The 25293-nt window shown below is 38.6% G+C and overlaps 1 long non-coding RNA gene across 1 annotated transcript; it reads right to left on the bottom strand.

Moving 5' to 3' along the window:
• Positions 1-10236: 10236 nt before the first annotated feature.
• LOC147994879 (uncharacterized) lies at positions 10237-24002 on the bottom strand. The gene is made up of 4 exons (XR_015686627.1): positions 23936-24002; positions 15266-15373; positions 14170-14314; positions 10237-12615 (listed from the first exon to the last, which is right to left on the bottom strand). It is a non-coding gene; the product is annotated as an uncharacterized LOC147994879 (long non-coding RNA).
• Positions 24003-25293: the final 1291 nt, after the last annotated feature.

Genomic DNA, 25293 nt, shown 5'->3' with positions numbered 1-25293 from the left:
GGACTAGACAAGGCTGCCCACTCTCTCCCTACCTATTCAATATAGTTCTCGAAGTTCTAGCCATAGCAATTAGACATCAAAAGGAGATCAAAGGGATACAGATTGGAAAGGAAGAAGTCAAAATATCTGTATTTGCAGATGATATGATAGTATATTTAAGTGATCCCAATAGTTCCACCAGAGAACTATTAAACCTGATAAAACACCTTCAGGAAAGTGGCTGGGTATAAAATTAAGTCAAATAAATCAATAGCCTCCTCTACACAAAAGAGAAACAAGCCGAAAAAGAAATTAGGGAAACGACACCCTTCATAATAGTCACAAATAATATAAAATACCTTGCTATGACTCTAACCAAGCAAGTAAAAGATCTGTATGGTAAGAACTTCAAGCCTCTGAAGAAAGAAATTGAAGAAGATCTCAGAAGATGGAAAGATCTCCCATGCTCATGGATTGGCAGGATTAATATAGTAAAAATGGCCATTTTACCAAAAGCGATCTACAGATTCAATGCAATCCCCATCAAAATTCCAACCCAATTCTTTATAGAGTTAGACAGAACAATTTGAAAATTCATTTGGAATAACAAAAAACCCAGGAAGCTAAAACTACACTCAACAATAAAAGGCCTTCCTGGGAAATCACTATCCCTGAACTCAAGTAGTATTACAGAGCAATAGTGATAAAAACTGCATGGTATTGGTACAGAGAGAGACAGATAGACAAGTGGAATAGAATTGAAGACCCAGAAATGAACCCACACACCTATGGTCACTTGATTTCTGACAAAGGAGCCAAAACCATCCAATGGAAAAAAGATAGCATTTTAAGACTGAACCCCCAGTGAACTAGACTATGGGGGGGAGGGCGGCAATGGGGGGAGGGTTGGGAGGGGAACACCCATAAGGAAGGGGAGGGGGGAGGGGGATGTTTGCCCGGAAACCAGGAAAGGGAATAACACTCGAAATGTATATAAGAAATACTCAAGTTAATAAAAAAAAAAAAGCATCAACAAATGGTGCTGGTTCAACTGGAGGTCAACATGTAGAAGAATGCAGATTGATCCATTCTTATCACCCTGTACAAAGCTTAAGTCCAAATGGATCAAGGACCTCCACATCAAACCAGATACACTCAAACTAATAGAAGAAAAAGTGGGAAGAGTCTCGAACACGTGGGCACTGGAGAAAATTTCTGGAACAGAACACCAATGGCTTATGCTCTAAGATCAAGAATCGACAAATGAGATCTCATAAAACTGCAAAGCTTCTGTAAGGCAAAGGACACTGTGGTTAGGACAAAATGGCAACCAACAGATTGGGAAAAGATCTTTACCAATCCTACAACTGATAGCTGGCTAATATCCAAAATATACAAAGAACTCAAGAAGTTAAACTGCAGGGAGACAAATAACCCTATTAAAAATGGGGTTCAGAGCTAAACAAGGAATTCACAGTTGAGGAATGCAGAATGGCTGAGAAACACCTAAAGAAATATTCAACATCTTTAGTCATAAGGGAAATGCAAATCAAAACAACCCTGAGATTCCACATCACACCAGTCAGAATGCTAAGATCAAAAACTCAGGTGACAGCAGATGCTGGCGAGGATGTGGCGAAAGAGGAAGACATTGCTGGTGGGATTACAGACTGGTACAACCATTCTGGAAATCAGTCTGGAGGTTCCTCAGAAAATTGGACATTGAACTGCCTGAGGATCCAGCTATACCTCTCTTGGGCATATACCCAAAAGATGCCCCAACACATAACAAAGACACATGCTCCACTATGTCCACAGCAGCCTTATTTATAATAGCCAGAAGCTGGAAAGAATCCAGATGCCCTTCAACAGAGGAATGGATAGAGAAAACGTGGTACATCTACACAGTGGAATACTACTCAGCTATCAAAAACAATGACTTTACAAAATTCATGGATGGAACAGGAAAATATCCTCCTGAGTGAGGTAACCCAATCACGGAAAAACTCACATGGTATGCACTCATTGATAAGTGGATATTAGCTCAAATGCTCGAATTACCCTAGATGCACAGAACACATGAAACTCAAGAAGGATGACCAAAATGCGAATGCTTCACTCCTTCTTTAAAAAGGGGAACAAGAATACCCTTGGGAGGGAATAGGGAGGCAAAGTGTAGAACAGAGGCAGAAGGAACACCCATTCAGAGCCTGCCCCACATTGGCCCATACATATAGAGCCACCAAACTAGATAAGATGGATGAAGCAAAGAAGTGCAGGCTGACAGGAACTGGATGTAGATCTCTCCTGAGAGACACAGCCAGAATATGGCAAATACACAGGGGAATTCCAGCAGCAAACCACTGAACTGAGAACGGGACCCCTGTTGAAGGAATCAGAGAAAGGACTGAAAGAGCTTGAAGGGGCTTGAGACCCCATATGAACAACAATGCCAACCAACCAGAGCTTCCAGGGACTAAGCCACTACCCAAAGACTGACCCTGCGCTCCAACTGCCTAGGTAGCAATGAATAGCCTAGTAAGGGCACCAGTGGACAGGGAAGCCCTTGGTCCTGCCAAGACTGAACCCCCCCCCCGTGAACGGGATTGTTTGGGGGAGGGCGGTAATGAGAGGAGTATGGGGAGGGGAACACCCATTTAGAAGGGGAGGGGAAGGGGTTTGGGTGACGTTGGTCCGGAAACTGGGAAAGGGAATAATAATTGAAATGTAAATAAGAAATACCCAAGTTAATAAAGATGGAGAAAAAAGAAAAAGAAAGAAAATATACCCACCCCAAAAAAGTAAAACAAATATCAAGAAAACAGTTGACTGGATTTAAAATTAGGCCATGCATCTGAATGGAAAGATCTCAAAAAAGAATTAAAAACAGCTTAGATATCTTTCCTTAAAACAATTCAACATCCTTAGCAATTATAAAAATGAAAATTGAGATTACTTTGAGATTTCATCTTATCCAATGAGACTGGCTATGACCAACAATAGCGTTTACAGGAAGTTCTGGAAGGGATGTGGGAGAAAGGTTCGAATCTTCATCCGCTGCTGATGTACACGCTCTGGAAATCAGCACGCAGAATTCTCAAGAAGCTCAATGTACATCTTCCAGGTGAGCCAGCTGTGCTGTTCCTTGGCTTACATACCTAAAGGACTTGATGTCTCACTAGAGATACGCAGCCATGTTCACTATGACTCTGTTCAAAATAGTTAGGAAATGGAAACTGTGTACTTCAATGGATGAGGGATAATAAAATGGCATACAATGTGTAATGTTATTTAGCTGTAAAGGAAATTTAAATAATAAAGTTGGCAGCTAAATGAGGAATAGAAAAACATTACACTGAGTGAAGTAACCTGGACTCAGAAAGACAAATGTCACAAACACCCTCATGTATCGATTCTAGCTCCAAATATTTAGATGTGAGCATGTGACCTGAAATAACTCCAAAGCCAGGAAAGTAGAAAGGATCCATTAGTGGTTGGGGCCTACAGAAGGATGGCTCTCTAGAGAACAATAATGGGACATAGGTTCTATGAAGGAAAATATGGGGAAAGAAAACTAATGGAGAGAGGTAAGAAGAAGCAATCAGAAGGAGAGGAAGGAGGAAAAATAGATAACACTAGAATACTATAAAAGCCACAGGAAAATGTTATTTTATAAGATTACTAAAACTATATATTCATCTACAAAATGCTCCTGCAAAAGAGAAGACAAGAAGATTATATAAACTAGAATGTCAGGGTGTTTGCTGTAAGATTGTGTCTCATAGTATTATTAGAAGCTATACCCATAAACCAGACACTCACAAACATGACTACCCAAACAGGTATAGTATTACATGGATTCAACAGCTAATATTTGGGAACATATGTGTATATACACATATTCTTATGCATTAAATAACAATTAATACAAAACAAGCCAATATAAATAGAAACAGATTATGTATATAAATATATTTCTATTTATTATATTATATATAATTTATTTATATGTTTACATATAGTTTGTGTGTGTATATATAATCTATACCTATACTGCTAGATAGACTAGACAGATAATATGTAGATAGATGATAGATAGATAGATAGATAGATAGATAGATAGATAGATAGATAGATAGATGAGATGGATAGATAGATAGACAGATAGTTACACTACACTAATTGATAATGCTCTCCCAAGATCCAGACTAAAAATTTCCAGTGTGAGGCATGGGAAATTTCCCTTTGAGTTGCTGATTGCGGTCCAAAGAGACTTTCAAAATAATACAAGCTATTGCCATTGCCTTTAGCTGTCTCCCAAAGTTGAAGCCTATTGCTGAAGACACCTCACACTTAGGAATCAAGCTAGGCCTGATTTTGAAGCCTTTTCATTGAAGACTAACTTGGTAGTATTGGAAGGTACTGTGCTACCTGCAAGGACAGAAAACCAATCAGTGGTACTACACAGCTGTTAAGCCTACAGACCACAATAATGACCAGCCTGGTAACATATGCTAGTGGCACAATAATGGTACCTTTATCTTGGAAATAACTAACAGGTGTCTAAGTAGACTTAAGTCTCCCTTAGCAGGAGGTAAATGATACCTGGTACAATAAACCTAGCCTAACAATAATAAATAATAATAATAATAAATAATAATAATAACAATAAAGCTGTGGCTGGAGAAGTCATAGACCCAAAAAGAAAATGCTTTCCTTTTCTTGCTTGCTTAATTTTTTTAAGTTATTTTAAGGCAAGATCTCACTATGTAACTAACCCAGGAACTCACTGGGTAAACCAGGATAGTCTTATACATACAGAAATCTGTACATCTTTGTGGCCAAGTGCTGGGATCAAAGGCATTTACCACTACACCTGGCAGCCTGCCATTTTAAAGCTATTATAATTGCTTACTTATTCTAAATATCTATCTTGATACCCAAATAAGTGTAGCTCTCACCTCTTTCCAAAGAGGCTTCTTTTGGCAGTGGATAGAGACCATTGCAGAAATTCACAACTGGCCTACAGACAAAGAACAAGCTTTGATAGTGTTCCCAGCCCCAGGGGGGCAAGCCATGCAAACCCTACACCCAAGGGAAAATCACAGAAGAGGGGAAAGAAAGAAACGTAAGTCCTGGAGGATCAGGCATTCCATTACAAGATGGTATCTTCTAGATGGGAAAAGGAAGCAGCACCCATGACATCTCCACAATGTGACTGCATAATGAGAATACCAGTTGACGTGCAAATGTTGAGGGAAGGGTCAAGAGCTGAAGACAAATCACTTGCTAGATTACCCAATACTATGTGATCAGCCCTAACACACACACACACACACACACACACACACACACACACACACACACACACACACACAATATTATAAAAAAGGAGTAATGAATTTGAGAGAGAATGGGTGACATAGGAAGATTTGGAAAGAGGGAGAGGGAAGAGTGACTACAAACGTACGTACTTATGTATGAAAATCTCAAAAAATGTAAATTAAAATATTACAAAGTTTACTTAGAGAAAGACTGGGCTTATAAATATGTTTGAGAGAAATGTTTCATACAGTTCAGAAGTTACCCATCAAATACACAATGAAAATTTATTTGAACTAGCACATGGAGTTTTAGTTAGAAAGTTTCATCTTCTTTTTTTGTTCTTTTTTCCCCCACATTTCTGACTTTTGAGTAATTTAAAATATATATTTAGGAAACCCTGAGGCATACTTTAATTTCCCTTTGTTACTCCTGGACTGACAAAGGTTTTTATCAGAGAAATATCTTTGGGTGCCATGTATTATATTTAAAAAGAGCATAGTACATCAGTTAGAAGACTATAATGCACCAAAATCTACATTCTGAAAATGCATTTTATTTTAAGCCAGTCAAGGAAAATGTTGAAAATTTTGTTAGTGATATTCTGCCACCTGCTGTACAATGCCTGTAAGCACCACCATTTTTCTTCTATGTGTAGACCAGAGGAATCCTGCAATGGAGATATCTTGTCCTTGCAAATAACAGTTTCTTAATCCCTTTTGTGCCCATGGAATTTGTTGAAAGCATTTCATAAGAATTTTTTAAATAAAAGGAATAAAATATAGGTATTATAGAGCTTTTTCTAATAACAAAGATGAGGTTGGTTGAATACGTTTTAACACAGAGATGACAAAATCTAGAACCAGGGTCAAGTTGACTATGGATTTGGACAAGAGGGTAAGTTGAGGCATCTGCAGAATGTATGATGACAAGACAATGCATAAGGATGTGATGACACGGTCACATTCTCTCAATCAGAGGGAAAGCTAAATTTCAGTCAGGGGTTGACCGAGAAATATCGTCACTGTTTTCTTTCTCAATGCAGAGGCTGCATGAACTCTACCCACGAAACTATAGGATCTATAGACATCAAGTTATCCATCTGATAACCCTTCTGTAAATTTGATCATCCAACGTGAAATAATTACCATAAGGCTGTAGCAATCTAGAAATAACAAAGCAGTTATTTTACTCTCATAAAAACTTCTAGGTGCCAGGTAAGAGTCATGATAGTGGAGGTAATGTATATTTCTAATATTTTGTAATTATGACTTACTCTGTATAGAGGTATCAAATATGTGTGGCTTCCTTTGATTTCCTAATTGCCGCACTAAAGTGTGAATTCTAGTTCAAGGCTTATTTGAATGATCATGGCTGTGTTTCCTCTCTTCCTACTTTTCTTCTTTCCATTTTTTTCTTTTTCTGTTTTTCCTTATCCCTTCACTATTCTTCTTTCTCCCTCTCTCCTCTTTTCACCCAATTTTATTTTTCCTTCAGTATATATTTTGTAAGAAATGAATGAATGAATAGCACGGCTCACCATTCCAGCCCATGTGCCTGGCCCCAACGGTCGGTCGCACTGCTGGAGAACATAAGCTTCCACACGCCCCATTATCTGTGGCACTCTACAAAGGGACTCGACAGTAATTTGTGCTTTTAGGATTTTTTTAACTTTGCAAAAGTGAGAGACATTTGCCACAACCAACTAAATCCATCATCTCTCCCATATCTCACTTTCTCTTGATTGAGGAGTTCCTGGTTATTATAGATTTGACTGTCTTGCAGAGAGAACTAAGGGTGCGGATAATTTAGGTTGAGTTTGGTAAACTGGATTTCCATGGATCATATTCGTTTTAATCCATAGAGGACTTGCTTAACCTCATGATTATACAATAATAAATAAGGAATTCAACTAATTTTCCATTATGTAGGTAACGTTTACATACTTATAAGTGATCTGCATCTAATTTCATGATTTTGGAAGGTAATAGCTAAGTCTTTGTAGCTGTGAAAGCTAATACTTCACAGGTACTTTTGTAACCAAAATAAAATTCTTTAAGAAGAGATATATATCTGCTTTTCCCTATGCTAGATACCACAGTCTTGACAAAAGTAGTGAGAATTCAATTCATTTAAGTATTTCTCCCAGTAAATACCCCGTGATGGTTAATTTTATAAACTTGACAGGATCTAGAGTCACCTAGAAGACAAGCCTTTTAGGTCTGTTAACGATTACTATGGTCAGGCATCATCTCCCTCCTACTGACAAGTCTTGACTCCAATTAGGCACATCGGTACCACCCAGACATGAGTGATGCTGTAGGATCTTTGTGATAACTTTCTATGCTGCTTATAATTACAGTTCCCTGCATTGGCATCACAGCTAGCTGGGACTAATGACTGCTTTCTTCTCTTGGCAGCTTAAGAAGCACCTCTGGCACAATGAAAAATAGAAGAATAAAGAAAGCTTTTAGATTAGATCCAGCTCAAACTTTGTCATGTGCAGTGTCCTCAGCAATAGGGGTTTGCTTTCGGTCACTGAGAGGAATAATTGGGCAATTTAATAACAGTATATTATATTGTTTGGATAGTTTCTTGGATGCCCCTTACAAATAACCTGAATGGAGATTTCACATTTTAGGTATTTGTTGATAGACTGTGGCATGGCATACACATATACATACATACATACATACATACATACATACATACATACATACATACATACATATGTATATATGTACACACAAACATTCATACATGAATACATTTAGGTAAATATAAAATAATATGAATTCTGATGGATTTTCAGTCATAGTTATTTGTCCATTCTTATCCCCTTCCCAATCACAGTTCCTTGCCATTATTTTCCATTTTCCCTTCCATATCACTGCTATCCTGCTAGTCTCTTTCTCTATTCCTATCATTTATCCCTGCCACAGTTCCTTCCTATTTCCTTGGTTTCTGCAGTAGCTCTAGGTTATATACTCATATAAGAAATTTGGAGTTAGGAACTACAAATGAGAAAGAACACACAATGTTTGTCTTTCTGGGTCTGGGTTATATCACTCAATAAAATCTCTTCTAAGCCCATCCATTTACCTGCAAATCCAATGGTTCCATGTTGCTTTACATCTGGAGAGTGCTCCACATTCTCCTTATACATTCGTCTATTTGATGAGCACTTGGGTTGATTCCATTTCCTAGCTATCATGGAATAAGTTGCAATTAACACGCTGAGCAAGTATCTGTGTCATAGGATGTTAATCATAGGATGTTAAGTCCTTTGGTCATATGATGACAAGTGGTAGAGTCGAGTCACATTTATTTACCTTTTAGAGGATTCTCCATCCTGATTTCCAGAGTGACAGTAACAGTTGGCATTCCCACAAACCCAGGGCTAGGGAGGTGATGGACCTTAGAAAAGCAACTACTACTACCAACTTACTAGACTGCATAATTGCTAATTGCAATCTAAACCTCATCACTGGGATGTTTTAGCAATTGGACAAGCTAATTGCAATCTAAAACATACCTTAATACCCATAGATAAGTAAAATTCTCAGACACATCAAAGAAGCTTTTCTTTGCAGCAAATGGAGACTATTACAGAACAACACAGTTGATCAGAATGCAGATATCAATTAATTTGGGGAATCTCATACCTAGTGGATACATTGCCAGTGTAATTCCTGTGTTTAAGGCTCAGAGGACATCACAGGAGAAGAGGAAGAAAAATTGTAGGTGCCAGAGGTCCAGAATGTCTGTTGTGAGATTGTGTTTCCTAGAAATATCAGAAGACATGAATGGTAACAATATAAATAGTTACACATACATACTAAAAGTAGACATCGCCATTCCATGGGTTGGGTTCTTAGGCTCCATAAATAGTGGGAAACCAGCCGAACCCCTGCATTCACAGCTTTCTTCTTCCTGAGTGTAGTGCAGTGTGACCAGCCACCTCCATTTCCTACTGATATAACTTCTACACTCTGATGAAGTCAAATGGAGTCAAATAAATCCTTCCTTTATTAACTGTCATGTCAGCACATTCTATCAAGAAAAAAATCAATTAACACAGTACTTAAGGTCTCTCAAACCTTAACAAATTGTTCATGACGTTATTAAGGATGGTCGAGAGTGACTGAAAACATCACTCCACAGCAGGAGTCTGTCATATGCCAACTTAACTAGAATGGGAGCTATGTCTCAGAACATTTTTCCTGTGTGTTTCTCACTAGAGATCACTGAGAGTCTCCTGTGTGAGGTCCTGTCTGCACCTCACAGGCTGCTCTGGAGCAGGAGCCAGGACTATTCCTCCTACTCCAGAATCTTTCGTAGCCCACTCCAAACTCAGGGCTAAACAACACATCTCACTTTCATGTAAACATAGAAGTAGAGAGGAAAACGTTTATAATTCTCAGTATGATAACATATGATAAAATATTCTGTTATTTAACAAAGAATCTCCATTGGAAAAGAAGAAATTAACAAAAATTCTCAACATAAATTATTAATTTATTAAGATGGCTACTATCTTAAGGGTTCTAATAATAAAAGATATTACTTGCTACAGTGCACAACGTTTCACTTTGAAAAGTTCATAGAAGAACACTAAAACCCAAGCTGTAGTAACAGTTATAACTTTAGTATAAAATAACTTATATATTATTTCATTTGTATTTATCAAATAATCCAAACAGAATATAGTATTTAAAGGTATAGAAACATAGAGTGACTAATTTGAGCTAATCACCTGAAAATAATTAGCTAATCAACTGGCCTTACGTTGACTAAGAATATTACATGTACAACAATTAAAGAATAAATTATAGGCTTTTCAGAGTGAAATGAATTCTATTTTTCAATAACATTAAATAATACTAGCAGTACAAAACCATTGTAAGAGTCAAAGAATAAAAGAATAAGTCAGAATAAAAGCATAGTTATACTTTTATTTCTTCATAATGCACATGATTGTGTTCCTGGGCTGCATCTTTGAGAAGCAGATTAATATGTCTGCATCTGTATATATGGGTTTGACACCAGGACTGTGACTGGAATTCCAGAACACAATCTGTGTTTCCATTTCTTCACTGGTCAATGGGATTGGCATGAAATTGTACATGGAAAACACTAGAACATTAAATAATCAATAGATAGTAGTCATTATCTCGATTGGCTAACATGAAGAACTTTTCTGAGTCTTAGAGATGGCTCAATTGGTAAAGATAATTACCATTGAGCCTCACAGCATGAGTTCAGTCCACCAGGACACATTGTAGAAAGAGTAAACCACACATGCATGCATGCACACACACACACACACACACACACACACACACACACACACACACCAATAAATGTGATTTTCAACTTTAAAAAATAGAGAGCACTTTCTCTAAAATTCATACTAGGTCACTCCTTTTTAGTTTTTTCTCCAAATAAAAATTTTAATTTCTGTGGTTTTTAGTTTTTATTCTAATCATAATCTATAGGGAGATAAGTCAGGATGGCTTTAAGCCTGCAACAATAGCAGAGGTTAAGAAAGCACAATGGTGAGTTACACTAAAATTCACTCATTGCTATGCAAATGTCCAAGAATTCAGGCAAAATTACTTATGAATAGTAAGATAAACAGCAAAAATAATGTTTTATAACAGTATTAATATCATTATATGACAAGTTAAAGTTGCTTCTTGGCTCTTCACTGAAATTTTGAGGTGACATGATTGCTTTTATGACAAATGACAAAAGGTAGAAAAGAGAGAATGCCAGACTTAAAGCAAGAGATGAATCATATACAGGAGAATGGGTGACCACCACTGCAAAGATGAAAGGTGAACAGACTACAGTTCTAGGGACAGCGGGAAGAAAAGATGACCATAAAAGGTGACACGACATGAAGGTGACCAAAGTGAGACCCCAGAAGAGCCTATATGTTCCTTAACCAGGGGAAGACAGAAGGATGCCCAATCAGGAATTCTAGCAACCCACGACTACATAACAGCAAGTGCACATTGAACTGGATTGAGAGGAAATTTAGGGCAAACCATTTATTAGTAGTTCAACTTTAGACAGGTGATCTAAGCTATTCAGTTTTCATTACTGTAAGTATAATAATAATTATAACTCTAATTTCTTATTATTTTGTTGCATGGAAAAGATAACATCAAGAGAGGGATTAGCATGAATCCTGGAAGAAAGGTTTTCACATTTTAATGGAGAAATAATGACAAATATAGTTGTTATGCACAATGTGATGTATTGATATCCTGATGCATATTTTTATGAATTATCAAGCCAAGTTAATTAACATACCTTTTATGGTGATACAAATATCTAAAATTCACTGGGATTTTTACACCTTATTTTTATAAACAACACTGTTCAATAAATCTAAAAACTTACTGATTTTGTCTAGATGTAACTTTGTACCCTTTGGCCAGCAATGTCTGCTTATTCACAAACATTATTAATTGATGTGAATATTATTAAATGAAGAGACATTTTAGTTAAACTAAGCTACCATGGGAAATACGGCAGGGAAATGAGTAAAGCATCATCAATGTCCTTTATTGAAGAGTTATGACTTGTATTTTTGTGTCTTAGGCCTTCATAAACACTGTATTTTGATTTATGACTTGGGTCTGAAACTTATCTCCTGTTTGTAGACAGCTCGTTGTAGGATTGAAAAATTAAAACAGAAAATGTATATGTTCTTGAGGAACTCTGCACTAACTTCAGCTTGATGCCTGACTTAGGAATGCTCCGTAACTACCTTGCTGCCATGTGGAAGGCTTTAAGAAGAAAGAATACGCTTAATGACACTGTGCCAAAAACAACGAGGGATGTGCTGGGTGCAACTGTCTCCTACATAAATAGCAGCGGCAATCTTGTCACAGCTTCATAATGATTGGAAAGTGACCATCATCTCCAAGAGTTATTTGTAGTTCTTTTAAAGGTATCCTGTGACCAAACTTTGAAAGGTGTTCTGTGATGAAACTTTTCCTGAGGAGATGGTTTACTGTCTCAAAGACAGCTAGCTGCAACACCAAAGCCCTCCCTAGCATGGGTGACATCTTCACAAAAACTGGAAACTGGAACATACTGCAAAGCCTGAAGGTAGCGCAACAGATTGGAAATGTCCTTTCCAAGTGGTTCCATTGCACTAAACCTCTCCCAGATGGCTCTGCTGGTCTCTGTTTCTTCCAGGCAACTTTGTTGGTCTCTTGCTTTCTTCAGCCTGCTGGACCGGTCTCCTTAGCGGCTTGACTTGTCTGGGAACTTCTCTCAATAGTTTACACCATTTCTCTTGTGAGAAAGAAGTTTAGGGAATCTAGTCAGTTTCACAGACTTCCTGATACTATCTTAAGTTGTTTACTTTTTGTCTTAAATGACCTGCTTCCCTGCAGGATAGGTTTCGATCTGAGAGAAACTGTTTCACTTCAAAAGGTCACTATGCTATAAGTTTTGGTAATGCACAAAGGATTTTTTTAAAACTCTGATATTACAAGCTGTAAGTCAAAGCATGCTCCAACATGCTCCAATGTCTTGCTCTGTGCTACAGAAAGGACACCTATAGTGAAGACAATCTGAAGACTGTGTCAGAAGTCTCAGTTACTGCTTAGCCTCTCCTGACATGAGTTTCTTCCTCAGAAATGAAGCAGCTGGCCTTGCTCATTGTTAACTCCTGAGAGGTCAACACTGTGTGTTCTGTGAATGTAATAGGTACCTATGGGGTTAACAACACTTTAGTTTCCCAGAGTATTTTTCCCCCGCTACATACCAGTAAGATGCTTTAGGTAGTAACAGTTTTGTGTGTATGTGCACACATTGGCTTGTGCCTGTAGAGAAGCCATAAAACCTATGCAAGAAGTTACAAAATGTAAAAAAGAAAATTGATGCCCAGAAACCTATGATAATGGTAATCTTGCAATGACTTATCAAAAATCTTTGTATTAATTTGTTTTCAAATATTAGTCAACATTTATTTACCCAAATCCTCATAATTATCAAGGAAATTAACAGGAATTATTTTTTAAAGAGTTATTTATTTTATGTATGTGAGTACACTGTAGCTGTTTTCTGACACACCAGAAGAGGCCATTGGATCCCATTATAGATGTTTGTGAGCCACCATGTGATTACCGGGAATTGAACTCAGAACCTCTGGAAGAGCAGAGGTTCTCCTCTTAACCGTGGAGCCATCTCTCTAGCCCTTAACAGGAATTCTTAATGACAGCTTACCCAGTTATTAGCTGGGGGAGTGGAAATAAAATCTGTTGATAAATCTCTTAAACTCATATCACTTTTCTTGCATTTCTGTAATGAGCACAATTCCCTACTCATTGAATTTGATCTGATTGGTTTTATACTTCTGGAAAAACATATGCAATACATTATTTAAGAAGGACATGGGTAGATAGGGAAAAGTGAAAACAGATTCTCTAAGATGACTGCTTCTTGTTCCCAGAAGATATTGGGAGAGAAAAAATAATAATAACTCTTAGACAAGGACATAAACAGGACCATTAGGAGAAAAAGGAAAATGCAAGGGTCCTATAACCAACCCAGAATCAATTTAATAGACTCCCACTTCTGAGGCTTCTCCCATCCTAAAGGAAGCTGTTTAAAATAAGCCCACTACTTTGGCTTTATCTATTTATTGATCTCTGACTTTCTCAGACATTTGATGATTTGTCCATCTCATGGAATATATGTTGTGATCCTCTAGATAAAAACCAGTATCTTTGTTACAGCCCTTAAAGAATCATCCAGGACTTGAAAAGATTCCCTTCTCGATATCAGTATAACTGAATGGAAGTCCCAAAGGCTCCAAAGTGACTATGATCTTATGACACTTACTTCCAAAACTCTTGAGGACCCCTTTTGAGAAAAGGGAACCCCCAGCCATGGCTAGCATGATCAGAAACCCAATTCAGACTTTACATCAACCAGGACCAAGGAGGGTAGGGAATGAGACGACCTTAGAAAGACGTTCAGTGTCTATCTGTGAAAGGAGAGATGAAGCAAGGGTTAGAGTACATAAGTAGACAGGGAACATGAGACTATCCACTCTAACATGGTGGCTTCTTGTTCTGAGAAGACTGAAAAAAATATGGGGCTATAAAGAGGATCAATAGAAGAAAAGGGGGGACCCCAGAGCCCTATAAAACACCAACCCAGAATTAGTTTCAACACCCAAAACTACCAGCTCTGGAATCTCTCTCATTCTTAAGGGAACTATTTTCAATAAAGTTGTTACTTTTGCTTTCTTTATGAATATGTCTGCTGGTTTTCCATGATTTCCAGTTATTTGAACAACCTATGGAATGAGTTTATCAATTCTTGAGATGACTACCAACACTCATTACAATCAGAACAAATACTTTAATAAATGTTCTTTGCATCTTAATAGTGAAAATCCAAACAGGACACTATTCACTGAATAACAATGTTATTAAATGGGCTTTATGGTTGACTTCAAGATGGTAGATAACACACAGGAGTGATCAGCTACAATTATCAAGCAACTAGGGAAAGCCCAGTTCTCACATGTTTCTCTTTCTGTTACCTGCAGATCAAGACGTAGTTCTGAGCAACTTCTCCAGCACTGTGTCTACATGCCTGCCAGCATGCACCCCACCATGATGATAATAGACTACATCTCTGAAACTGTAAGCAAGCCTCAACTAAATGCTTTCCTTTATAAGAGGATCCATCCCACATGCAGTCACCAAACCCAGTCACTATTGGGAATGCCAAGAGGTGCATGCTGATAGGAGCCTGATATAGCTCTCTCCTGGGAGGCTCTGCCAGGGCCTGACAAATACAGAGGTGGATGCTCGAAGTCAACCATTGTACTGAGAATAGGGTACCCGATGGAGGAGTTAGAGAAAGGTCTGAGTTAACTGAGAGGGTTTGCCACCCCACAGGAAGAACAACAATAAGTAAGAGTTACCTTGGTCATGGTGTCTCTTAGAATATTGACTAAGAGAGTGATGGGCTTGGAATCTGTGCTGTGGATCCTTCATCTCTCCTTACGACGTTTTTCTATCTCCATGATGTTCTGCAAGGGACAGAAGATGGCTTAGTGCAATTTGAGTGCACTGAGCCCCACCTTTTTTTATTTCAATTCTTTTTTATTCTTCTTTTTACTTCCTCTCTCTATCTTCCTCCCCTCTTTCTTTTCCATTTAATCAAAGGAAAAGAAGTGGTACAGAAGAGTCTGAAGACAGAATGATGAAAGAAAATATAATTTTTCTTTGACTATAACTTGAGTCTTGTCATCTCTAAAAAGAATTGCAGGATGCTTAGCAACTAATGTTCTAATTTTATATCTTTTATTAGCTTCTCTCTAATAAATTAGTTAATTTTTATTTTATCATGTATTTTGTTCATATTCTTCCCCTCCCCCAAATCCTCCCATATAGTCCTCACCTCTCTATAAACAAAACTTTGTTTTTGTTTCAACAAGCAAAACAAAAACAACCAAAAAACTGAGAAAATAACAAAACAAAAAAACAGATGAAACAAAATGAAAAAATCAATAATACAAAAATTACCAAAACAGAACAAATAATCCATCAGAGAGAGAGAGAGAGAAAGAGAGAGAATGAGAGAAAGAGAGAGAGAGAAAGAGAGAGAGAATGAGAGAAAGAGGGAGAGAGAAAGAGAGAGAGAATGAGAGAAAGAGAGAGAGAGAGAGAGAGAGAGAGAGAGAGAGAGAGAGAGTCTGTTTTATGTTTACCACTCCTCCTGGAATTGGGGCAAGTCCTAGAGTTTGTCTGATATATTTAGTGGCACTCCATTAAGAAAATTATTTTTTTCACTTCCCAGTAGATATATATTGAAAATAGTTTCTAGGTATGATAATATGCATCCATTTCCCCCTTCCCAGTACTAAGATTTTGTCTGGCTTAAATGTACACAGTCTTGTATATGCTACAAGAGTCTCTGTGAGCTCATATTTATATCAGTCCTATCTATTATGTCTGTAAAAGATCCAATATCTCTGGCCCCTATAATCTGTTTCCTCTCCTACATAGATCCCTAAGCCTTATGGAGAAGAACTGAACATCCCTTCAAAGTCTACTTATATGGTCTCCAAAGTCTCTCACTGTCTGCATGTTGTGCATCTGTAGATCTCTGTTAATTACCATCAACTGCAAGAAACATCTCTGATGAGAACTGAGTACTGTTCTAGTCTATCAGTATAGCAATATGCCATCAGGATTCGCTTAGTCAATCTGTTCTTTAAGCAAAATAATAGTAGTAGTTTTTCCCCTAGGCCACTGAACCATCTAGTCTCAGGTTTTTGACTACACTAGCAGTGTCATATATGAGTTCCATCTCATAGAGTAGGCCTTAAATCCAATCAAAAAGTGCTTGGTTACTTCAAAATTTGTGGCATTATCACAACAGTGTATCTTGCAGTCCAGTCTCTGTTGTAGGTCACAGAATGTGCAGCTGAGTAAAATCAATGATTATGTTTCTCCTCTGGTAGCACACAAGTAATTTGCAACACCATGAACACAAGCCAGTAGGACTGAAGCTTCTAGTTGGGGACCAGCTCTGTTTTTCCTATATTCAATAATATAAGTTATGTCTTCAGCAATAGGAATTTATCATTAGATCATGAAAAGAACCAAGAACCCTGGTAGTAGCCTGTGATATGGGGGTTAGGGGTCGCCTATGAGACCATTTTGACCAATGACTAAACTCATTCCTGGCAGGATTTTATTTAGTGGCATAAGATGGCTAGTTGAGGCATTTTCCCCCCCATTGTATGGTGACTCCATTTAAATTCCTTTTTATATGTATATATTTTAGGAAGTTTTGACATATGTTTTTTCCAAAGACCTTTAGTGTTAGCTGTCCCTTACCACTTTTCCTTCTTTCTCCATTATCTGTTTATAAAGTTATATTTTAGTTCCTCTTTCTTACAAGATTTCCTCCTCCCTTCCTAGTCTCTTATTACCTACCTAACCTCTGTGGTTATTTGGATCCAAGCACCCATATCTAAAGCTTAAAAGCTAGCATTCACATATAAAAGAAAACATTTAACACTTGTTTTAGTGGTCTGAATTACCTTACTTGGGATGGGTTTTGTTTAGCTCCATTTATTTATCAGCAAATTTCATCATTTCATTTTTCTTAACAGCTGAATAAGATTTGTGTATATATACATTTTCATTATCTGCCCATCAGTTGATGAACATTTCAGCTGTTTTGATTTCTGGCTAGCTACCATGAACAAAACAACAATGAACGTGGTTGAACAATTATCTCTGTTGTAATATGTGGTCTTTTGGGTGTCTACCCAAGTGGAATCACTGGATCTTGGTGTAGATCAATTCTTGAAAACCTTTCAAATTGATTTCCACAGAGGCTGTAGCACTTTGCATCCCATCAGCAGTCAGTAAGTGTTCTGCTTTCTCCCCAGCCTCAACAGCATGTGCTGTCATTTGTTTTATTGATCTTGGGCATTCTGATTATGGTAAGATAAAGTTTCAAAATAATTGGTAGTTCCCTCAAGGCTAAGGATACTGAAAAATTTTAAAATGTTTCTCAGCTATCTGTTTTACACCTTTCAATACTCTCTACTTTGCTCTATATGCCATTTTAACTGGGCTATTTGGGCTTTGGGAAGGGGGATTGATGAACAGGTTTTTAAATACACAATTTAAAAAATTATATCAGGTTCTAAAACATATAATTTTAGACCCGAACTCTGCCCACCGTGTAATTAGTAAAGATTATTTTCTTTTTCTGTTGGCTGCTACTTTGTTTGAATGCTATCATTTTCTATACAGAATACTTTTTAACTTTATGAGCTCCTATTTATTAACTGCTGATCATAATGCCTGTTCTACCAGTATCCTACTCAGAAGGTCCTTTCCTGAACCAGTGAATTCATAGCTATTCTCTACTTTCTCTTTCATAAGGTTCAGCGTATCTGGTCTTAGGTTAACATCCTTGACTATTGTGTACAGTGGTAGATATAAATCTATTTTCATTCCACATGCAGTTTTCCTGTTTGGCAAGCACATTTTATGAAAATATCGCTTTCTTTGATATGTATTTCTGGCTTTATTTCAGGTTGATTTCATTGATTAGTATGTTTTTTATGCCAATACTATGTGTTTTTTTTTAATACTACAGCTCTGCAATGAAATTTAAGTCCGATGTGGTGATGTCTCTAGTAGTTTTATTATCCAGGGTTGTTTTAGCTATCCCAGGATTTTATGTTTCCAAATAAAGTTGAAAATAAGTTTTCTAATTTCTATAAATTTCTATATAATTTCTGTAATTTTGAAGGGGATTGAATTAAATCTATAGTTTGCTTTTGGCAGGATGGCCATTTTTGACACTGGGGCAGCTTTTCACTTTCTGGTGTCCGATTTCTTCCCTTAGTGACTTAAAGTTTCTATTATACAAGTCTGTTACTTGCTCAGTTAGAGCTATACCAAAATATGTTTGAGATTATTGTGAAAGATATTGTTTCTTTGACTTCTTTTTGAAATATACTTCTCAATTTTATGTAAGAAGATAGCTGTATTGTTACTTTGCCAAAGGTGTGTTTATCAGCTGTAGAAGTTTCCTGGAGTCTTCATGGTCTTTAATTATAAAATTATATTGTCTACAAATAAAAATACATCAAATCCTCCCTTTTCTATTTGTATTCCCTTGATGTCCTTCAGTTGTCTTATTGCTTTAGCTAGATTTCAAATGTTGTACTGAATAGGGAAAATGGATGTCCTTGTCTTGTTCCTAATTTTAATGGAAATTTTTAGTTTCTCTTCATCTAGAATGATGTTGCCTGTGGGCTTGCCGTAATTGTCTTTATTATATTGCAGTGTGCCCCTTATATCCTAGGTGTCTATGGCTATTATCAAGAAGAGATGTTGGATTTTTGCCAAAGACCTTTTCTGCATTTAATGATTTGATCTCAGTGTTCCTGTCTTTTAGTCTCCTTATGTGATAGATTATTTTTTAATTTATGTATGCTGGACCATCTTTGAGATGTAGCCAACTTGATCAGTGTTAATAATATATTTAATGTGTTCATGAATTTGGTTTGGAAGCATTTATTGGAATTTTTAGATCTATGTTCTTAAGAGATATTAGTCTATAACTTTCTTTTTTGCTGAGTCTTTGTACAGTTTTGGTATCATGATAATAGTGGATTCATAGAAAAATTAGGAAACATTTCTACAGTTTTTATTTTGAAAAATAATTTGAGGATTATTGTATTAGTTCTTCTTGAAGGTACTGTAGAATTCCTGGGGCTAAAACAATCTAGCCCCAGGCTTTTGGTGCTGCTGGAACATTTTAAATTACTGTTTATTTTTCACTAGAGATTGTGGGTCCATCTGTTAGGTTGAAAATATCATGAACACATTCATTTCTTTTAGGTTTTCCAGTTTTAAGAGCAAAATTTTAAAGTACATCCTTTTGATTCTTTGAACTTCCTTCCTATTGTAACCCCCCCTTTTTTTTTACTTATTTTTGTTTCCCCCTCCTCTTATACATGCCTTCCACTCTTGCTTCCTCTGCTCCAATAGACAAGAAAACAAAAGGTCTCATTGTGGAAGCTGTAGTTTGTCACATCGTGTCTCACAATATACCCTTTGATTCATACTTCTTTGCTTGCAAATGTTCAGTGGAATAATTCACTGGTCTGGTATAAGGCCTGTGACTTCTGCTACTCTGTCAATACTGGAACCTCACTGGGACTCCTTTAGGTATTCTGATGTTGCCCTGTGTCATGGAGATCCTTTAGTTTTGGGTCTGTAAGACTTGGCACTCCAACAGTTCGTTGATGGTGTAGATGTTGTGTTGGACCAATTCAAAGCCCTGGATCTGGGCCTGAGAGGTATCTGAACTGGTCAGCCTACTGGCTTTTCCACTCCTCCCACACCCTCCGGGCTGGCTCACCAGCAGGTAACCAGAGGTAGCTTCCCAGAAAAGGTCCAGGGCCTGCTTTCCCAAGTGTTGCAGCTGATGAAGGACAAGGCAGTTCTCTCACTCTCATGACCCAGGAGCTAGCTCTCCTGTCTACCATAGCTGTCAAGGGATGGCAGGGAGGGGATCTCTCCCTCATCTGCACCACCTCCCAATAGACAAGTGGTTGAGTCTTCTGAGTTCACACCTACATGGCACACTCATCTGCAACCCCCATATCCAGGGCCCTCTCATCCAACTGCTGCAGTAGGTGAGAGACAGGACCAGATCTACTGCTGTCATGACCTCAGGGCCAGCTCCCCTGCCTGCCTTATGTGGGAAGGGGTGAGGGTGTGGAGGAGATCTCTCTCTTGCCAATGCTGCTGCACAGCAGAGAAGCTAGGGCTAGCTCTCCCATGCTTGCCCCCTCAACCTGGCAATGAGCAGGGACAGCTCTCCTGCTCTCATAACTACATCAGGGATAACTCTCTCAGCTGCTGCCAGTGGGCAAAAGGGAAGAGCAGGGAATCTCTCCCTCGATGACACAGCTGCACAGCAGACAAGAGGCAGGGAGCGTTCTCCCATACTCATGATCATGGGGTTGGCTCACCCCCAAACACCACATCCTAGGCCAGCTCTACTGTGCTGTTGCCCAGATGAAGTGCAGGGCCTGCTCTCCTGAGTGCTTCAGTAAGGAAAGGATAGGGACAACTCTCCCATTCTGATGACCTTGAGGCCAGCTCTTCTGCTTGCCCATAAGTGGCAAGGGGCAAGTTGGAGGGCATCTCTCCCTTGCCAATATCACATTACAAACAAGTCCCATTTTCAACCCCTCAAGTCCAGCTTACCCACACCCCTGCCATCAGGGTCAGCTCTACTGTGCTGCCCAGAGAGGTACATGGCCCACTCTCAAGAGTGTTGCAGCTGCTGAGGGGCAGGACCAGCTCTCCTGCTCTCCTAGTCCCAGGACCAGGCCTTGTGCCTGCTGCAGGTGGTGAAGGGAGAGGAGAAATGAGGGTATCTCTCCATTGTCTGTGCCACTGCATGGAAAACCAGTGGTAGGGTCAACTCTTCCATGGTTATATCCTCTAGGCCGGGACCTGGACTGTTTCACCTACAACTTCCACAATGGGCAGGGCTGCTCTCCTAAATACTGCAGCTGCCTGGGGGTGAGGTCATCTCTCTGCTCTCCTGCTGCCAGAGCCAGCTCTCTCACAGTGCCCAGTGAAGAATTGATCCAGTGGCTGGGATCAGTTCTTCACATCCTCAGATATCAACGTGTCCAGGGATGTCCACCAGATCTTTGGGGGTAGCAAACCCCTGCTGCTACAGGGCCATGGACCTAGAGGTGGCCCCTTGCAGCAGCACAGGCCAGGACACCACCATGGTCCCCAGTAGTATTTCATCTTTTTTGGTAGGTGTCTTAGTCTGGGTTTCTATTCTTGTACAAACATCATAACCAAAAAGGAGAAAAGGGTTTATTCAGCTTACACAGTCACATTGCTGTTCATCACTAAAGGAAGTCAGGATGGGAACTCACACAGGTCAAGAAGCAAGAGCTGATGCAGAGGCCATGGAGGGATGTTACTTACTGGCTTGCTTCTCCTCCCTTTCTCAGCTTGCTTTCTTATAGAACCCAAGACTACCAGCCCAGGTTGGAACCATCCACAAGGGCCTGCGTCCTTCCTGCCCCCCTTGATCACTAGTTAAGAAAATACATTAGAGCTGGATCTCATGGAAACATTTTCTCAAGTGAGGCTCCTTTCTCTGTGATCACCTCAGCCTGTGTCAAGTTGACACACAAAACAAGCCAGTATAGTAGGTGCTCTATTCCTTGGTTGCTGCTACCCAATCTGGGTCCTAACCCTGCATGGCAGCTTTGGTTTCTTTGAGTCCTACCTAAGTGTGGTGGCTTTGGGTTTTCTGGTAGAGAACTGTACTGCAGTTTATCAGGGTGTCACAGAATAGGAGGCAGGCTAGAGGGAAAGGCTGAAAGGGGTTACTAGGAAGAAGTACAGGTGTGAGCAAACACTTCAAAGTCAAGACTCATATTTGGGAAACAGTTCTATTTTCTGACTTGTACAACTAGAAATCGGGGTAGATTTTGGAGAGGGTCTGACTTTTTTCATATCCACTTCCTCTTTCATATCCACTTCTGTTATGAAGTACTGCTTTAAGTGACTACCGTATTTCTTAACTCAGCATCAACTGCACTACTGTTAAAAGAAACAGTTTCATCATGTTTGAAACAGTTTTCACTTCTAGAGATCATAAAAAGTTGTTGCCTTGTTTCCTGTTTGAGAATAATTTAATATTTAGTATTTTAATATGAAAGAAAAGGACATAGAAGACGTTTTTGGATAGATTTTTCACTCATATTATTTAGACTTGTGGAGACACAAATATGAGGCCTAATGTATACAGTGATGATGTGCTTGCCTAACATGTACGTGGTCCTGATTTTGAGTCTGAACACTGAAAAGAAAACCAGGTAAGTATCAGTACCATCCTATACCAAGAGATCCAGCAACTCTAGACCTTAGGTTATTGCATTCATGAGACAAGAAAGCATTTCTTTTTATATTTATTTTGTGTGTGAGTATTTGTGTGTGTTTGTGTGTGTGTTTGTGCGTGTGTTTGTGTGTGTGTGTGTGTGTGTGTGTGTGTGTGTGTGTGTGTGTGTACACCACTAGCATGTGTGGATGTCAAAGGACAACTTGCAGAAGAAGTTCTCTCCTACCAATGAGTCACAGAGTTCGAACTCAAGTATGCAGGCTTGGTAGAGGGGCCTTTACCCACTGAGCAAGAAACTGAAGCAGGAAAGCTTTTAGTTTGTGTGTCTGTTTTTAATAGCTATCTCTAGAATTATTTTTTTACTCTCTTTACTAAGAAAATTTAGGAGGAGGAGGAAGATATGAAGGTAAAGAAGGAGGAAGAGGAAAGGATGAACAACAACAACAACAAATAGACATGTCTGAACTACTAGCATGAAGGGTGAAGTCTGAACTACTGGCACGAAGGGTGAAATATAAACCTTGCTTTGTGAAGCATTAAGAGTTAGCGATTGGATTGAGACTGTAACTCGGTGGTAGAATTCTTGCCTAGCATGTTTGGTTTTGTGGTTACATGGGGGTTTGAAGTTCCAGAAAAGTGTTCAAGGGAACAGAGCACTCATTCTTTTTGACAAAAGGGGTTTGAACAAACAGGTGATCTCATTAGAAACATACAAGGAGGGGGATAAGTAATAATGGGGCTGCATGGTTACTGCTCCACGACTCCCTGCCTGTAAATCTTCCTTGCTAAGACTACAGAAAACCATCAGCTTCACACCATAAGGCAACTGACACAGCTAGTCCCTAAGCTGTCAGGGGAAAGAGCTTCCCTAAACCAAAGGAGCTGTCAGAAAAAGAACATGAACCAGAGACCTCTTATCTGGGGCTAAAGGTCATATAACTCTTCCCTAGGGGTAAAACCCTTAAAAGAACCAAGATTATATGACGCTTGCTTCAAACTGACTTTCTGAATGTTGATTTAAATATTCACTTGAAAGACAATATATCTAAAACGGGACAGTTGCTGGTTCAGATCAATTTGAAAAATTTTGTTTTCCTGTTAGCAGGAGTAGAAATAATTTGCTGTGAACAGTTGAAATTATCTGTGAAATGGAATAAGGAAAGAAAATTACCTTTCTGTCCATCAAGGAATAAGGATCATATTGCATCACTGAGTCCTGGAGGGAAAGGTCATGCAAGCTGTAAGGAAAACGGGCAGAATACAAGCATGCTCAAAACGGGCAGCATGTCTGCAACTCTGGTTCTTTTTCAGGACCAGTGTAAATGAAAGCCCTACCTTCTCCTGGGTGAGCTATCAAAGTTCTAGATACCTTACCTCACCTGGCTTCTTTGTCCATACCTTTGATTTTTTTTCATCTCTCTCATTATAAAATGCTGTATAACTTTTCTAATAATTCAAATTTCCATTGAGTTTTAAAAGGTATATACAAAAATTCCTCTATCGAGTCTCAGTTTGACAATATTCTATACAATTTGACCTTTAGATATAAGAAGAAATATTACCTGTAGTCTTAGTCTTACTGCTGGTTTTAGCAGACAACTAAAAATGTCTTGGAAGTTTCTAAATGATAAAAGGCAATGAGGACATCTTTTGCTATAGCGAGGCCACACTTGGTGGCTCCTAGATGGCTTCAAGATAGAGGATGGCTGGGAAAAAGACTACATATAGATTAGAAGGTCAGAGTTTTAGTCCTGCTCCAAACATCCAGAAAGGAGAGAGGGGCTGCAGATTGAGTCAGTGGCCAATGCCAATGATTTCATTGATCATACCTGCACAAAAGAAAAACCCATAAATCCATAAGCAATGAGGTTTAGGAGCTTTGATTGGAGCCATTCATGTGCTGAGGGCAGTGTAAGTCAACTCCACAGAGACAAGGTATGCAGTTAGTAACCTTCTAGACCTTACCCTGTGTGCACTATGGTTTGACTGTTTGGGCTCTTTGTAATAAACTGTGAAAGTTAACACTCATGTTACTGCATTCTGAGTGACTGTAGCAAACTACTGAGGCTTGGGTGAGATAAGGGTATTCTAACCTGAGGACTTGATGCTTACAACTGGTACTTAAAGTTAGGGCCATCTTGTGGGCCTAAGCTCTTAAACTTGGGAAGTCAGACGCTAATTGTGAGTAGTGTTAGAATTATGGGACAGCTAGCTGATAACAGAACTAGAGAACTGGTGTTGGAAAAAACATGGCACCTTTGGGAATCAGAAGGCAAAACAAACAAACAAAAATCAAACAAAAAACTGTAATTCCACAGGTACCTATCAAACTTTAAACACACCTTCTGATTACACATTAAATTATATCACATTTCAGTCATATTAATTATTAAAACATTTCTTGACTGTACTGCCCCAGTATCCCTACCAAAAATACAGCTAAGTTTTTGTTTTAATTGGTTTTTTATTTATTTACATTTCAAATGTTACCCCCTTCCCAGTTTCCGCTCCACAAACCCTGAAAACAGG

This window comes from Rattus norvegicus, chromosome 4 (genome assembly GCF_021556685.1).
Source record: "Rattus norvegicus strain SHRSP/BbbUtx chromosome 4, alternate assembly SHRSP_T2T, whole genome shotgun sequence".
Taxonomy (NCBI): domain Eukaryota; kingdom Metazoa; phylum Chordata; class Mammalia; order Rodentia; family Muridae; genus Rattus; species Rattus norvegicus.
The sequence above is the reverse complement of the archived record's forward strand: the minus strand, read 5'-3'. Positions and strand labels throughout refer to the sequence as shown.